We start from the raw sequence: 18,069 nt of genomic DNA, 5'->3' as shown, positions 1-18,069 counted from the left end.
GGCATAATACGCCTCGTTTACGTCTGAAAATAGGTCGTGTGAACCCAGCCTTAGACTGAAAGGCTGTAATGCTTTTGTTATACGGGGTATGCCAAAGCATATTACAAGTGATCAAAATAAAGGGGAATAAAAATGTTTAAATACAATTAGAGACTGTTTATTTAAAAATAAAGCACACCGAAAAGAATAGAACTATTTTTAGTAAAACCTTATTGTCTGAAAATGAAAAACAATCAGTACTGACCTCTTCTTCCTCCTGGTGATCCAGCGATGATGCTCCCGGTATTTGTTTACGTGCAGGCAGCACGTGACTGCTGTTGCCAATAAGAGGGCTCAGTGGTCATATGTTTATTCCCGGCATGAACGCTCCGCGATCGGCGTTATGATGCCAGGAATACGACACGTCACCAATGAGCCTTCTGATTGGCTGCAATGGTCACATTCTGCCCGCACGTAAACAAACATCGGGAGGATCACCGGAGTGCTGTCTTTTGTATTTTTATTTCAGGACATTTGCAGCCGTTTGTAAAAAAAAAACAAAAAAAAATGTAACATCCCAGATAATAATTTTTTTAAGGTCAAAAACAGACCTGGTCTGTAAGGGGCCATGAACATTTATTGTTTTCTCATTGTCATTTTTTTTCATTTACTTTTTACATCCTAGACTATAGGTGACGTATGCCATGTTAGGCATCCGCCACAGGTTTACGTTAAAGAGGCTCTGTCACCAGATTTTGCAGCCCCTATCTGCTATTGCAGCAGATAGGCGCTGCAATGTAGATTACAGTAACGTTTTTATTTTTAAAAAACGAGCATTTTTGGCCAAGTTATGACCATTTTTGTAGTTATGCAAATGAGGCTTGCAAAAGTCCAAGTGGGTGTGTTTAAAAGTAAAAGTCCAAGTGGGCGTGTATTATGTGCGTACATCGGGGCGTTTTTAATACTTTTACTAGCTGGGTGCTCTGACGAGAAGTATCATCCACTTCTCTTCAGAACGCCCAGCTTATGGCAGTGCAGATCTGTGACGTCACTCACAGGTCCTGCATCGTGTCGGACACATCGGCACCAGAGGCTTCAGTTGATTCTGCAGCAGCATCAGCGTTTGCAGGTCAGAAGCTGGGCGTTGTGAAGAGAAGTGGATGATACTTCTCGTCAGAGCGCCCAGCTAGTAAAAGTATTAAAAACGCCCCGATGTACGCACATAATACACGCCCACTTGGACTTTTACTTTTAAACACACCCACTTGGACTTTTGCAAGCCTCATTTGCATAACTACAAAAATGGTTATAACTTGGCCAAAAATGCTCGTTTTTAAAAAATAAAAACGTTACTGTAATCTACATTGCAGCGCCTATCTGCTGCAATAGCAGATAGGGGTTGCAAAATCTGGTGACAGAGCCTCTTTAAACGTATACGTCGGAAAGCTCACGTTACAAAACTGTCCATATATGGACGGTTATGTAGTTGGAGCTTTCTGCATTATTGCTCTGTCCGGGGACATAGTGTGAAAAGGACCTTAATGTATAAGGGTTGTTTTTTTGCACGAGTTGTATTTTTTTTAATGGCACCTTTTTAATGTAAATTAACATTTCTGTCATTGTTTTTTGTTTCTGTGTCGTTCACTGTGTAGTATACTGTGTAACTGACATGATAACTTTATTATATGGGTTAATAAAATTACAGCTATACAAAATTGATGGTCTTTTTTTTTTTTTTTTAATGTTTTAACACTTGCACAATAAAAGCATTTAAAGAGGCTCTGTCACCAGATTTTCAAACCCCTATCTCCTATTGCATGTGATAGGCGCTGCAATTTAGATTACAGTAACGTTTTTTTTTTTTTTTAAAACGAGCATTTTTGGCCAAGTTATGACCATTTTTATATTTATGCAAATGAGCCTTTAAGTACAACTGGACGTGTTAAAGTTATGTCCAAGTGGGCGTGTATTATGTGCGTACATCTGGGCGTTTTTACTTGTTTTACTAGCTGGGCGTTGTGACTAGGAGTGTATGATGCTGACGAATCAGCATCATCCACTTCTCTTCGTTACCACCCAGCTTCTGGCAGTGCACAGACACACAGCGTGTCCTCGCTCATCCGACGGGATGAAGTTCCTGTGGGAGGAAGTGAGTGACGTCACAGCGTGATCTCGCGAGAACACTCTGTGTGTCTGTGCACTGCCAGAAGCTGGGTGTTAACGAAGAGAAGTGGATGATGCTGATTCGTCAGCATCAAACACTTCTATTCACAACGCCCAGCTAGTAAAACAAGTAAAAACGCCCAGATGTACACACACAATACACGCCCACTTGGACATAACTTTAAACACGCCCAGTTGTATATAAGAGGCTCATTTGCATAAATATAAAAATGCTTATAACTTGGCCAAAAATGCTCGTTTTTGAAAAAAAAACAAATGTTACTGTAATCTACATTGCAGCGCCGATCACATGCAATAGCAGATAGGGGTTTGAAAATCTGGTGACAGAGCCTCTTTAAAAAAGAAAGTTTGTGCCGCCGCATTCCACAACACCTTACATCTTTATTTTTCCGTCGTCAGAGCTGCATGAGGGCTTGTTTTCTTGCGGGACGAGTTGTAGTTTTCATTGGAACCATTTTAAAGTACCGTACACACATCTCCTTGATTGCTTCTTATTCAGTTTTTTTGAGAGGCGGGTAAAACAAAGAAATAGGCAATTCTGCCTTTGACTTATTATTATTTTTTTTTAATACTGTGTTCACTGTTTAATACTGTTATTTTTTTTTAATACTTATCATAATTTAAAGGGTTTCTTTTTGTTGTCATTTAGTTCATTTTACAAAACACGTGTTTCTTGTTTGTTTTTTTTGCTTTTCTTAATTTAACACCTTAGTGACCAGCCCATTTTAGGCCTTAATGACCAAGCTATTTTATTCGTTTTTCTATAGTCGCATTCAAAGAGCTATAACTTTTTTATTTTTTCATCTACATAGCTGTATGAGGTCTTGTTTTTTGCGGGATTAGTTGTGCTTTTTAATAGCACCATTTTTGGGTACATATAATTTTTATATTAACTTTTATTAACCCTTTTGGGGGGGGATTATAAAAAAAAAACTGAAATTCCGCCATTGTTCTATGCGTTTTTAAATTGACGCCGTTCACTGTGCGACGTGATTAACATGTTACCTTTATTCTATGGGTCGGTACGATTACGGCGATATTTTTTTATTTTTTACGACTTTTGCACAATAAAAACACTTTTGAACTAAAGTTTTGTTTTTGCATCATCGCTTTGCAAGAGCCGTAATTTTTTTTATTTTTCCATCAATGTAGTGATTTTTTTGGGCTTGTTTTCTGCAGGACAAGACATAGTTTTGAATGGTACTGTTTTGGGGTGCATGGGACTTATTGATTCATTTTTATTATGACTTTTCTGGGTGGCAAGGGAAAAAAATTGCAATTTCGCCATGTTTTTTTGCGTTTTTTTTTTACGGTGTTCACCTTGCGGTTTAAATGACATATTAACTTTATTAATGGAGTCATTACGGTCGCGGCGATACCACATATGTGTACTTTATTTTTTTTTACACTTTTACTAAATAAAACCACTTTTTATGGAAAAAAATTGTTTTATTTATTTTTTTACTGTACTTTTTATTAATAATCTTTATTTCACTTTGATGACTTATTTTATTAGTCCCACTAGGGGACTTTACTGTGCGATGTTCCGATCGCTGCTATAATGCTCTGGTATACTTTGTATACCAGAGCATTATTGCCTGTCAGTGTAAATCTGACAGGCAATCTGTTAGGACGTGCCTCCGGCGCGTCCTAACAGGCATATGTCCAGGGCAGACCTGGTGGCTTTTATCAAGCCCCCGGCTGCCATGACACCCCATCGGAGACCCGCGATTGCATTCGCGGGCCGCCGATGGGTGACAGAGGGAGCGCACTCCCTTTGTAAACAAAGTTAAATGCCGTGGTCGCTATTGGCGGCATTTAACGGGTTAAACGGCCGCGATCGAAGTAAACTTCGATCGCGGGCGTTGGAGCAGGAGCTCAGCTGTCATCAGACAGCAGATCCCCGGCTCCTGCCTGCACGGGAGACCCGTGCAGGACTTAGACTAGGCTGACGTGAAAAGGCGTCAGCCTAGCCTAAAGCCCATTAGTGACTCACGTGAAAAGGCGTATTGGTGGTCACTAAGGGGTTAAAACCGAAAGAACCACGGTGGAATTTTTTTCTGTTTTTCTTTCCACCCCATCAAAAAAAGTTAATAAAAAAAATATGTACCCAAAATGGTGCCATTGAAAAAATATGACTCATTCCTCAAAAAAGTCCTCATTCAGCTGTCGACGGAAAACTAAAAAAATTATAGGGCTTTGTATGCAACGATGGAAAAACATTCTTGGTCATTAAGGGGTTAAAACCCCATTCACATGTACTGTGCTGTAAATTTGTGCATATTTTCACTGTGCAATCTGAACAGCAATCCCGTAGCTTTTGAATTCACCCGGTCCAGTTCAGGGTTTTTTTGACACTGATTTTGATGCGGAAACAGTGTCGGAATTAGCGCCAAAAAAAGGCAAAAAACCGCCTCCCATTGATTTCAATGGGAGACGGAGGCATTCTGTGACTGGTTTTAGCCGCTCTCTGGAAAAAAGCATCATGTTCTTTCTTGCCACGGTTCCGCCTCTGGCTTAGCATTGAAATCAACGGGAGGCAGAGAGAGCATTTTTTTCATAGTTTTTTGCCAGCGGCCCTTAATGGCCGCGGGCAAAAAATGCTGTGAAAAACCGCGGCAAGAAAGCGCAGGCATGTCAAAATCTGCCTCGGAATTCAGAGTCCGTTTTTTGTTTTTTTTAGCCAGCAAATTTTTCAATGTGACTTAGGCCTTATTCACACAAACGTGTTATACGTCCGTGCTACGCGTGTGATTTTCACGCGCGTCGCACGGACCTATGTTAATGAATGGGGCCGTTCAGACTGTCAGTGATTGTCACGCAGCGTATGTGTGCTGCGTAAAATTCACGACATGTCCTATATTTGCCCGTGTTTCGCACTGCACACACACATTGAAGTCAATGGGTGTGTGCAAATCGCACTCGGGACACGGAAGCACTTCCTGGTGACGCGCGTGATTCTCGCAACTGTAGTAAAATCAATGAATGAAAACAGAAAAGCACCACTTGCTTTTCTGTTTGTAAACATAAAAACAGAGGGTCATAATGATGGCGGCTGCGCGAAAATCACGCATCATACGCTGCTGACACATGGACCTTTTCCACGCGCAAAATGCAGCGGTTTTTGCACACGCAAAACTGACACCTCAGTGTGAATAAGGCCTTAGGGTAATGTCCACACTGGACTGAAAAATGCTCAATCTGCTTGTGAATTTCCCTGCAAATACGCAGCAAAATCCGCTTGTTAGAATCTGCATGTGGGTTTTGCTGCAGAATTTGTTGCAGATACCCCTCTTATTGGAATAAACTTCAACAATAGTTGGATAAATTGTATTGACCTGCGTGTTAGAAGTGGCGTCCTGGGCAGGATCTGTAGGGAGGCTATGGTTACGTTGTTTTACATGTGCTTGCCCCATCCATGTACAAACCCGTACTTCCAAAACTGCTATTCCAATGTTATGTGAGGAATGTCAGGATAGGGGCAGCTGGCACAGTGTAGTCTCGCAGGGTTAATGATACACACACAGTGGAATTCAAGCTTCAGAAATTGCTCTTTTTTTTTTTTTTTTCGTTCCTTTTTTCCCAAAGTACCAAAACGGGGAAAGCAGTGAAGGATGATATTTGACAAGCTTCTTGGTCATGTTTTCCATATTTGGAAATGTTTACCCAAAGCAGTGATCTATTGAAAGAGGAGGGGAGGTGAGTCAGGGTTTGGAAGCAGGATATGAGTGCCTCTGTAGATGTGACATCCCCCTCCCTATGTCTTCACGCTTGCCTTGTGGTCTCTTTCAGGTTTAGAACCCCTGGAACTCTGGATTTGGTTTAGACTCCAGTAAGTGTGCGGTGTCTGGGGAGAAAACAAGAGCGAGGTGAGTGCTACGATATTGTGCTGCTCTATTACAATATTCTTATTTATAAAGGAAGAAGTTTTCTTCTCAACCATATGTAGAAAAATGTTGTAGAAATTGGATGAGAGATTGGCTACGGCTGTACAACACTATATATATATATATATATATATATATATATATATATATATATATATATATATATATATATACTGTGTTCTGCAGCTCTCTGTAGACTCTTCCCAAAAAAGTTTTCATTTCATCCTTCTCTTTTTTTCTTTTTGGATGCATGTTGAATATTGAATATCTCATGGTATATGTTATGAAACACTTTGTAAGATATGCTAAGTACGAAGTCTTGTTTTATGGTACCGGAGGATCTTGGCAGCCATTTTTATTTCCCATGATTATTCAGGGGCTACACACAGTCGTCATATGATACTTGGGCCTACTTGTCATGTGCTGCAATGTCATGCTATGCTTTCGTGACAATATTACAGCTGCAGAACGCCAGTGACTTGTCAATGTACACCCGCTGGTTCTTTCATACTTTGTAATACATGAAGTAAGTGAACAGGTGCTAAGCTGATGAAATGGACCATGCAAATCCAGCAAAGGTGCTTGAGCGCACATTCATTTATTGTCAGGTATTTAATTTTTGTAAACGTTTTTTGGCATCCTCAGGCCTGAGAATATTCAGGATTTGTTTTTTAAGGATCCTGAATATGCTGACCATTGTATTACATAGGTCCCGGCTGAATCCCCTTGTGCCTCTGAACAGCGGTTTTTATTTTTACACAAATCCCTGGGAAGAAAAATCTTGGCATGCATTACCACATGCCATGTTATAGCCCATATTCTCTAGATACATTGCTTCTTGGGGAGAATTCTGTGGTACATGGAAGTAAAACCGGGTTTGTACAGTGTTTGCGACTTTTGCAGCGTAATCGCAGCGATTTACGCCACAAAAATGCTGACTCGGAAAGCAAAAAGTCAAACCCAGAACGCGCTCCTTCCTGCTGTCCGGCCTCCTGGGATGACGTTTCATCCCATGTGACCGCTGCAGCCAATCACAGGCCAATCACTGGCTGCAGCGTCGCATGGCCTGCACAGTCATTGTAGGGGGCCGGACTACGCGCAGAAAAGCGTGTCGACAAATTTCTTTATCTCTTCCCTGCGCTATTATCAGAATGCTGCGTCTCACAAATGAAGCATTTCTGATAAGACCTGTTAGTGAGTGCCTGTATACATAATGCCTAAGATATATTTTTTAATAATAAATCTTTTTCGTAGGAAAATCCAGTCAAGTGATCTTCTGATATGTCATATGTGAGAAGATCGCATAAAGGAACGTCTGTGATATCCGACCACCATGTATTTCCAAAATGAAAGGGCTCTGTTTAGCATTTAAACCCTATGGGCACTGCTGAGATTTATTATTGAAAATCTGGCACAATGAGGCAGATTTATTACTGCACTTACACCAGTTGTGTGGTAAAAATAGTGTTCAACCCAAACTCCATGTTTTGCACTACTGTCACCAACTCGCGTACTTTAGTCTATGGAGGGATGCGTGAAGCGCAAAAAAAAATAGGACATGTCTTATTTTTTAACGGACCCTTCACATGGTCCGTTGAAACAACGACTGTGTGAACGGCCCCATTGATTTACATAGATCCGTGTGACGGCCGTTTGAATACCCATTAGTGTGTCACATTTTCATTAACCAAAATCTTTCAACAGTGCTAAAGAGTTTTAGAGGCTCTGTCACCACATTATAAGTGCCCTATCTCCTACATAAGAAGATGGGCGCTGTAATGTAGGTGACAGTAATGCTTTTTATTTAAAAAACGATCTATTTTTACCACTTTATTAGCCATTTTAGATTTATGCTAATGAGTTGCTTAATGCCCAAATGGGCGTATTTTTACTTTGGTCAGCGTCATACACTCCCCTGTACAACACCCACTTGGTCTTATCAGCATCATGCACTCCTCTCCATTCATTTACTCAGCACATAGGGATCCTGTTAGATCGCTATGTGCTGTCTTATACTAACACATTAACGATACTGAAGTGTTTAGACAGTGAATAGACATTCCACGGGATGTCTATTCACAATCTCTGCACTTCGTTACTCTGTGGTAGTTACAGCAGAGGAAGCGTAATCTCGCGAGATCTCGCTGTAGATGACCGGTTACAACGAGATTATGCTTGCTCTGCTGTAACTACCACAGACAGAGTAACGAAGTGCAGAGATTGTGAATAGACATCCCGTGGAATGTCTATTCACTGTCTAAACACTTCAGTATTGTTAAAGAGGCTCTGTCACCAGATTTTGCAACGCCTATCTCGTATTGCAGCAGATCGGCGCTGCAATGTAGATAAGAGTAACGTTTTTTGTTTTTTTTAAAAACAAGCATTTTTGGCCAAGTTATGACCATTTTTATATTTATGCAAATGAGGCTTTCTAAAGTACAACTGGGCGTGTTTAAAGTTATGTACAACTGGGCGTGTATTGTGTGTGTACATCTGGGCGTTTTTACTTGTTTTACTAGCTGGGCGTTGTGAATGGGAGTGTATGATGCTGACGAATCAGCATCATCCACTTCTCTTCGTTACCACCCAGCTTCTGGCAGTGCACAGACACACAGCGTGTTCTCGAGAGATCACGCTGTGATGTCACTTCCTGCCCCAGGTCCTGCATCGTGTCGGACGAGCGAGGACACATCGGCACCAGAGGCTACATTTGATTCTGCAGCAGCATCGGCGTTTGCAGGTAAGTTGATGTAGCTACTTACCTGCAAATGCTGATGCTGCTGCAGAATCAACTGTAGCCTCTGTCGCCTGGTGCCGATGTGTCCTCGCTCGTCCGACACGATGCAGGACCTGGGGCAGGAAGTGACGTCACAGCATGATCTCTCGAACACGCTGTGTGTCTGTGCACTGCCAGAAGCTGGGTGGTAACGAAGAGAAGTGGATGATGCTGATTCGTCAGCATCATACACTTCTATTCATAACGCCCAGCTAGTAAAACAAGTAAAAACGCCCACTTGTACATAACTTTAAACACGCCCAGTTGTACTTTAGAAAGCCTCATTTACATAAATATAAAAATGGTCATAACTTGGCCAAAAATGCTTGTTTTTAAAAAAAAACGTTACTCTTCTCTACATTGCAGCGCCGATCTGCTGCAATAGCAGATAGGGGTTGCAAAATCTGGTGACAGAGCCTCTTTAATGTGTTAGATCCTTATGTGCTGTCTTATACTAACAGGATCCCTATGCGCTGTGTAAATGAATGGAGAGGAGTGCATGAGGACTCTATGGACTCTACTGTTTTAGTGATGTGTTGTCTTTCAGATCCTGTGGCTGGGGGGGGGGGGTGGGGGTAGATATACGAAGTCCTTGATGTAGCCCCACAGAAAGAAGTCACAGGGTGTTACATCTGGCAATCGTGGAGACCAGCGCAACGTTGGTGAATGGTTTCCGGCACAGCCGATCCAACGTTCCGGTACAGTTTCATTTGGGTATCTTTGAACATCCAAATGGAAATGTGGAGGTGTAATGTTCTGCTGATAGACTACGTTTGGCGATCTTCCTCTATCTGTGGCATGATCGATTCTTTTGTGTCTACGTAGGAGTGGCCAGTCACACTATCCTCTGCAAAGAAGGGACTGTAGACTTTGCGCCTGCTCATTGAACAAAACGCGTTTACTTTGGGCGCGTCACTCATGTTCTCCATAAGGACACATGGTTTTTCTGAGCCCCAAATTCTAATGTTGTGGTGATTGACCTTCCCACTGAGGTGAAAGGTCGCCTCATTGCTGAACACCAGCCTGTTAGCGAATTCGTCATCTCTCAATCTGCAAGTCAATTCAAAAGTCACAGCGCTTCGGTTTGTCGTCTGGTTTCAGCTCCTGAAGAAGATTGTAATTTGTATGACTAAGGGTATGTGCACACGACCAATTTTCAGGCGTAATGGAGGCGTTTTACGCCTTGAATTACGCCTGAAAAGACGGCTCGAATACTTCGGCAAACATCTGCCCATTGCCTGCAATGGGTCTTGCGATGTTCTGTGCAGACGAGCTGTCATTTTACGCATCACTGTCAAAATATGGCGCGTAAAATGATGGCTCATCAAAAGAAGTGCAGGACACTTCTTGTGCCGCTTTTGGAGTCATTTTTTCATAGACTCTATTAAAAACCGCTCCAAAAACAGCCGTAAAAACCCCTCCAAAAACGCCAGTTGCTCAAACATCTGAAAATCAGGAGCTGTTTTCCCTTGAAAACAGCTCCGTATTTTCAGACGTATTTTGATAATTGTGTGAACATACCCTTACAATGCAGATGTTTTTGTAAGATACGCCATACTGCGGTTTGTGGCACCTGTAGTTCCATACTAGTCAGCATGGTTGGCTTTCTAGGACTACACATGTAAACCGCTCAAATTCTGTTCACTGTTTCTTCTAGAGTCTTTGTGCGGCTCGGATGTTTCCCATGACGTAAACACCCAGCGGTTTCAAATTGCTTTACCAAACGCGAAATGCAGTTTCTATTCAATGCACATTTACCAAGTTTTATTCTGAAAGTTTCGCTGTATTGTCACAACCGACACCGTCCATGCAAATTCCAACACGCAAAAAGCTTTTTCTTGCTTCGATGTCGCCATCTTATGTCACACTATATGTAAGCACATTTCACGTTTGTCTCTTGAAAATGAAAGCTGTGCTGTGATTGGTTGCTATGGGTAACTTAGCCAGCTTTTTGCTTTGATTTTCAGTCACTGGCCATTTACCACTGATGTTGCTTTAACTGCAGGCCTTTACTTTTGCACCTTATTATAGAAAAAGGTTGACTCCATTTTTAAGTCATTGAATTACTGATCTTGCACTAGTCCTGGGCAGGGTCAGATTGGCCCATCAGAGTACCAAAAATCTCCGCTGGGGCCACACTTTGATGTAATAGGCTGCAAAGGTCCAGCAGAAGCCGACCCCCTATTTGGAGCTAGTCACTTGCTACTAGAGTTTTTTTTGTTTTTGTTTTGTTTGTTTTTTAGCTGGTTCACAAATAATTATCATCAATAGTCTTATTGATGCTATATCCTGTGTGTACAATGAAGTTTGCAATGCAATTTAATGTAAAAGTGTATGTTCTAGAGATGGAGGGTGGTCCCTCAGGCCCACCAGAGGAAATCATTCTAAGTGATAGAACTCTGATTCTTGTCCTGATGAAGGTACCTATTAAATGACTGCAAGTAAAGATCTAGAAAAAAGTGAGGAATTGATAAACAAAGCAAGTTGAATAATTGTACCATGTCATTGAACTTTTTTTTTACTTGAACATTAACACCTTGATAGATTACGCCATTTGTTTCCTGTTCTCATTCTGACCCCAAAGTTCATCACACAGCTGGAACTAAGCGGCTGTCGACCAGCTATTAAAATGGGCTGACGTTTCATGTTATGCTGCAAGCCCCAAAGAATATACATTTCTATGTTCGTGGAAACTGGAAATTTTCATGTTTGCCACTACAGCTTTCTGCAACAAGGAATCACGTCGTTGCAAGGGCACCTTTGCCCATCTGCAATGTGACCCAGTGGTTAAGAAATCTCATGTATGGACTAGATATGAGTACCTTTATATATTTGTATCTCTGGGTATGGCATTTTTCAGGCATATTTCCCATAGGCTTTTCTATAGAACTGTAAAAAAAACGACAGAAAAAAAGCATGTGCCCAATGAAAATGTTACATTTTACTAACGCTAGCATTTTTAGAATCATTTTTTGATGCAGTTTAAATTGTGTGTGACGGAGGCCCAGGAATACATTTTTATTAAATATTTTATTGATATTTTACCTTAATGTGGCAATCGCAATAATTTTTTTTTAATATAACATTTTTTTTTTCTGGCAGTTACTTATTTCTTCATTGCGGTCAAGTGACCGCACCTACATTCTTTTTTTTGTCATCAACGATGTTTACAGGCAGTGGGTCGGGCGGCTGTTTCATGATCTCTTCAGAGCTCCGCCTCTGGTCCCACTAGCTGTTAAAGTAGAGGATGACGTGCCGTGCCTCTGCAAGCCAGGAAGTGCTGGCTGAACGAAGACACGGAACGTAGTCTCTTAGTGCATGCCGCTCCTATCTCTTCATCCACGCCCCTCCTATCTCTTCATCCACGCCCCTCCTATCTCTTCATCCACGCCCCTCCTATCTCTTCATCCACGCCCCTCCTATCTCTTCATCCACGCCCCTCCTATCTCTTTATCCACGCCCCTCCTACTTTTAGATTCCGCTTGACTACTGCCATATTCCCGCCCCATTCACTTAATTTTATGCCTCAATGCCTGTGCACCTCTTGCCCCGATGGTATATACAGTGATTACGGGGGTTACATAAGTACAGGGATGATTGGAGTTATATACAGGAATGATTGGGTAATCATCCCTGTATGTAACCCCCCCATCATCCCTGTGATTATTAGTGTGTGTGACTGTGCAGGGAGAGAACTGGGTGACTGTAATTAGAGCAGGTAATGACCCTGTGAACATACAGGGGTGTGGCAGTATGCAAATAGCTTATATGCTGTAGAGGAAGGGGGGGGGTGTTAGATTGGTTAGTAGGGGGTTAAAGGGAAGGCAAACCAAGGCTGGGGGGCACTTTTTTTTTAGTAAATATTTTTGCCCTGGGCGACTCCCTTAGCCCCATTACGACGAAGGATGGATATATACGTCCTAAACAGGAACTAGTTCCCGCATAAGGACGGATATATCCATCCGTCTGATCGTGTGGGTACTGCCACTCTACCCAGGCGATCAACGGCAGGAGCATGGCTGTTATACACATCCAGGCTCCTGTCTCAACTGCCGGAATCTAAGCGCTCTCAGAGTCCGGCAGTTTAACCCATTAGGGTATGTGCACACGACAACGCCAAATACGTCTGAAATTACGGAGCTGTTTTCAGGAGAAAACGGCTCCTGAATTTCAGACGTTTTTACAAGTGCACGCGTTTTTCGCAGCGTCTTTTACGGACGTAATTGGAGCTGGTTTTCATTGGAGTCAATGAAAAACGGCTCCAATTACGTCCCAAGATGTGTTCTGCACTTCTTTGACGTGGCCGTAATTTTACATGCCGTCTTTTGACAGCGACGCGTAAAATGACAGCTCATCTGCACAGAACATCGTAAGACCCATTGCAAGCAATGGGCAGATGTTTGCTGACTTAAAGGAGCCGTCTTTTCAGGCGTAATTCGAGGCGTAAAACGCCTCCATTGCGTCTGAAAAGAGGTCGTGTGCACATACCCTTAGATGCCGCTATCAATAGCATCTGCGTTTGACAGAGGGAGGGAGCTCTCCCTGTCACCCCATCAGCACCCCCCGCAAAAAATCGTGGGGCGCTGTTGAGTTTCCATGGCAGCCGGAGGCCCAACAAAGGCCTTCAGCAACTGCCGATTTAGTCCATGCCTAATAGATAGTTTTACACTGACAGGCAATAATGCTTCGGTATACTAAGTACATCAAAGCATTACACAGTGTTCCAAATTATTATGCACATTGGATTTAAGTGTCATAAACATTTAATTATTAGTTTTTCAATTAAACTCATGGATGTTATTGTGTCTTAGGGCTCTTTGGATCATTGTAATCAATCTCAGACACCTGTGATAATTAGTTTGCCAGGTGTGCCCAATCAAAGGAAAACTATTTAACCCCTTAATGACCGGGCCTGTTTGTACCTTAATGACCAAGCCAGATTTGTCAAATCTGGTATGTCTAACTTTATCAGAGAATAACTCTGTGAAAGTTTTGAATATCCAAGTAATTCTGACATTGTTTTTTCGTCACATGTTGTACTTTTATTTTAGTGGTAAAAGTAGACTGATACGATTTGCGGAAATTAATTAAAAAATAGAGAAATTGAAGAAATTTTGTAAAAATTATCATTTTTCCCTATTTTTAACTGCAATATGTCACATATGTACACACATACTGCACAATTTTTTTAATTAAATATATATTTCCATCTCTTTACTCTATTTTGGCAGCACTTTTGAAATTTTTTTTATTTTTTTTGAGCAATTTGGAAGACTTACAAATTTAGTAATCATTTTATACATTTTGAAGTACATTTTGTTTTCCTGCACCAAGCCAGGTTTTCAGAGGCTCATAGGTGTCAGAATGGTGGAAACCCCCACAAGTGACACCATTTTGAAAACTACACCCCTTAAGGTATTTATTAAGGGGTGTTGTAAGTATTTTGACCCCACAGTTTTTTGGTAAGAATTCATGCAAAGCAGGCGTAAAAAAATATAATTTCACTTTTTTCATAAAAGTATCACTTTGAAGACCGATTTCTTTGTAAAGCGACCATGAAAATGAAGAAACACCCCCCAAAATCTATCACCCTCTTTCTCCTGTTTTCAAAAATACCCACATTGTGGCCCTAATGCGTTGTTTGGAGACACGGCAGGGCCCCAAAGGAAGGGAGCACCCGGAGGCTTTCAGGACTCATATTTTGCTTGAAAATGTTTTAGGCCCCACTGTACATTTGGAGAAGCTTTGAGCTGCCAGAACGATAGAAACTCCCCATAAACGACCCCATTTCGAAAACTAGACCACTTAAGTTATTTATCTAGGGGTATAGTTAGCATTTTGACCACACAGGTTTTTCGCTAAATATATTGGAATTAGTCTGTAAAACTTAAAATGTACTTTTTTTCTGAAACAACATATACATTTTTATTATTTACAAGGAATAACGAAGAAAATGCACCCCAACATTTGTAAAGCAATGTCTCCCGATTACGACAATACCCCATATGTGGTAATAAACTGCTGTTTGGACCCACAGCAGGGCTCAGAAGGGAAGGAGCGCCATTTGGATTTATGATTTTGCTGGAATGGTTTTCGGTGCCATGTCGCATTTGCAATGCACTGGAGGGACCAAAACAGTGGAAACCCCCCAAAAGTGACCCCATTTTGGAAAAACCTTCAAGGAATTTTTCTAGGGGTATAGTGAGCATTTACACCCCACGGGTCTTTTGCAGAGTTTATTAGAATTAGGGCGCGAAAATTAATATCAAAATTTTTTCCACTAAAATGTTGCATTTTCTCATTTTCACAAGGGATAAAGGAGGAAAAAAACAACCATTTTTTATAAAGCAATTTCTCCCGAGTACGGAAATACCCCATATGTGGTCATACGTTTTTTCATTAGAAATTAATTAACCCTTTCAGGACTGATCCAGTTTTTGCTTTCTTATTTTAGATTTTCCCTCCCCGCTTTCCAAGAGCCATAACTTTTTTTATTTTTCCATCAATAGAGCGGTGTGCGGGCTTATTTCTTGCGGGAGGAGCTGCAGTTCTTATTGGTACCATTTTTTGGTACATAAAAAGTGATTCAAAAGTTGTATTAAATTTTTTTTTTTAGAGCGAAGGTGCCCAAAAAAAAAACTGCGATTTTGGCGGTTTCAATTATTACATTTTTTTAAGGTGTGCATTGTGCAAATTAAATAATGGTATCTTGTAATAGTTCAGACTTTTACGGACGTAGCGATACCAATTTTGTTCATTTTTTTACATTACTTTAGAAGAAAAATGCGAAAAGGTGTTTTGTTTTTTTAACTTTAAAAAAAAAAATTCTCACTACTAATAACTATAATTCTTCTACACATTTTATGAATCAATCCCCTTAGGGGACTTGATCCAGCGATCATTGGATCGCTGGTACAATACACTGCAATACTAATGTATTGCAGTATATTGTTATTCATACAGGCTTCTGTAACAGAGCGATCGCTGTTCCTGTCCGTTAGTACCGAGGGGGCCTGCTGTAATACACAGCCGACACCCGCAGCGTATGGAGCGGGCTCAGAATGTGAGCCGGCTCCATACATCAACCGCCGCACCATGACGGGCAATTAAGTCATAGTGCGCAAAGGGGTTAATGCACAGCAGATGGTTCAAAGTAAAAATTGCAATTTTCCACTGATATGCCATTTTAGTGCATAATATGTTGTGCCCAGTGTGTGCCACAGAAGACAAATACCTCATAAAACGTTAAGCGGGTTCTCTCGGGTATGGCGACGCCATATGTGTGGGCGCAAACTGCTGCTTGGGCACGCTGCAGGGCTCAGAAGGGAGGGAGCGCCATTTTGCTTTTGGAGCACAGATTTTGCTTGGTAGTTTTTCTGTTTTGGGTTTCGCTGGTGTTTCAGTTTATAATGTGGGGGGCATATGTGAGCTGTGCGGGGTACATCAGGGTATATGTAATCTGTGCGGGGTACATCAGGGTATAATACGAGGGTATAATAATGGGGTAAATAAATAATAATCCGCAGATATGTGGCCGGTGTCGCACTGATAAATGGCGCCCGATCTTATCCACTTTTGGACACTCTGCACATTTTGCATCGCCATATTCTGAAAGTCAGAACTTTTTTATTTTTTCACCACCGGAGCAGTGTGAGGGCTTATTTGTTGCGGGACAATCTGTAGTTTTCATTGGTACCATTTTGGGGTACATGCGTTTTTTGTTTTTTTTTTTGTTTTTTTTTTATCACTTTTTGTTCAATTTTTTTGCAATCCTGAGCAAAAAACAGGAATTCTGACACCGTTTTTTAGGTTTTCTTTTTGCGGCGCTCACCGTATGCTATAAATGACATTTTTACTTTATTCTGCGTGTTTGTACGATTACGGCGATACCAGATGTATATAGGTTTGGTCCTTTTTTTTTTAGCGTTTGCACAATAAAATGACTTATTTATAAACAAAAAAAATTTCTGTGTCACCATATTCTGAGAGCCGTAATTTTTTTATTTTTTAGTCAAAAAAGCTGTGTAAGGGCTTGTTTTTTGCGGGACGGATAGACGTTTTTATCGGTATTATTTTCGGGTACATGCGACTTTTTGATCACTTATTATTCTTTATTTAGGGAGCGGTGGTGACCAAAAAAATTGTGATTCTGTCGTCGTTTTTTATTGATTTTTTTTTTGGGGTGTTCATCGTGCGGGGAAAATAACATTACAGTTTTATAGTTGGGGTCGTTACGAACGCGGTGATACAAAATATGTGTACTTTTTTAACGTGTTCATTTTTTTTCTATAATAAAAGTCTTATTATAGGAAAAAAAGCATTTTGTGTTTATATAACTTCTAACTTTTATTTTTACACTTTTTTTAAAACATTTTTATTACTTTTTTTAACTTTTTTTTTACTTGTCCCACTAGGGGACACTTAGTCTTGCAGCTTTGATCGCTGCTAGAGTACATTACACTACACTCGTAGTGTAATGCACTCCAACTGTCATTGTGACGTGACTGTCACACTGACAGGAAGCAGAGGAGGAACGGCCGGAGGCTGTTCCTCCGAGGCTTCCGTGCATGGCAACCCGGAGGTCATTATCTGACCTCCGATTGCCTTGACAAGCATCGGTAGCCCCCACGATCACTTCGTGGGGGCTGCTGATGTGCTTCAAACCACTTAAATGCGGCGACGGCAATCCGTCGCCGCACTTAAGGGGTTAACTGCCGAAATCAGCGGCGATGGTCTGCTGTCCGGCGAGACTGATGTCTCAGCTGTCTAGGACAGCTGTCAGCGCGGGTCTGTCACTCTGTGTTTACACAGAGTGACAGTTTGAAATGCGGACGAAAATGCACGTCCTGGTGCGGGAACTAGCAGCCGACCAGGACGTGCATTTTCGTCCTTGGTCGTGAAAGGGTTAAAGGGAAAGTGTCGCTAGAAATGTTGTTGTTTTTTTTAGTTAAACAGTATATACATGATTAGACATGATACTAATTTATAATATTTCCAAGTGCTGGTCACTAGAGGGAGCAATTCCCAAAATTGCAGCATTGGCATGTGGTAAAGCAACCTCATTGCTTTATGCTGCAAAATTGGAGAAGACACACTCGCTCTAGTGTCCTCACTCAATCCCCCCTTCTTTTATCCTGGCTAGTGCCAGGAGAAAGGAGGGGGTTGAATATTCAAACCGCCTACACTGTGCCGCCATTTTTGGAGCGAATGCACAGTGTAGTAGGCTTACATACAGTGGTAATC

At 41.3% G+C, this 18,069-nt stretch overlaps 1 protein-coding gene across 3 annotated transcripts in view; it reads left to right on the top strand.

The window, feature by feature from the left end:
* Positions 1–18,069, top strand: part of LOC142760908 (lipoma-preferred partner homolog) — a 184,222-nt gene that overhangs the window by 37,415 nt on the left and 128,738 nt on the right. For 2 of the 3 annotated variants that reach the window (XM_075864085.1, XM_075864086.1), the window contains one exon: positions 5,956–6,032. The exons of the other annotated variant lie outside the window; for it this stretch is intronic. The gene's annotated coding sequence lies outside the window, so the exon portion shown is untranslated. The remainder of the gene's footprint in view (positions 1–5,955; positions 6,033–18,069) is intronic. 3 annotated transcript variants of the gene reach the window in all.

This window comes from Rhinoderma darwinii, chromosome 4 (genome assembly GCF_050947455.1).
Source record: "Rhinoderma darwinii isolate aRhiDar2 chromosome 4, aRhiDar2.hap1, whole genome shotgun sequence".
NCBI lineage: Eukaryota > Metazoa > Chordata > Amphibia > Anura > Rhinodermatidae > Rhinoderma > Rhinoderma darwinii.
Note: the sequence above shows the minus strand (reverse complement) of the source record. Positions and strands in the feature narration are given on the sequence as shown.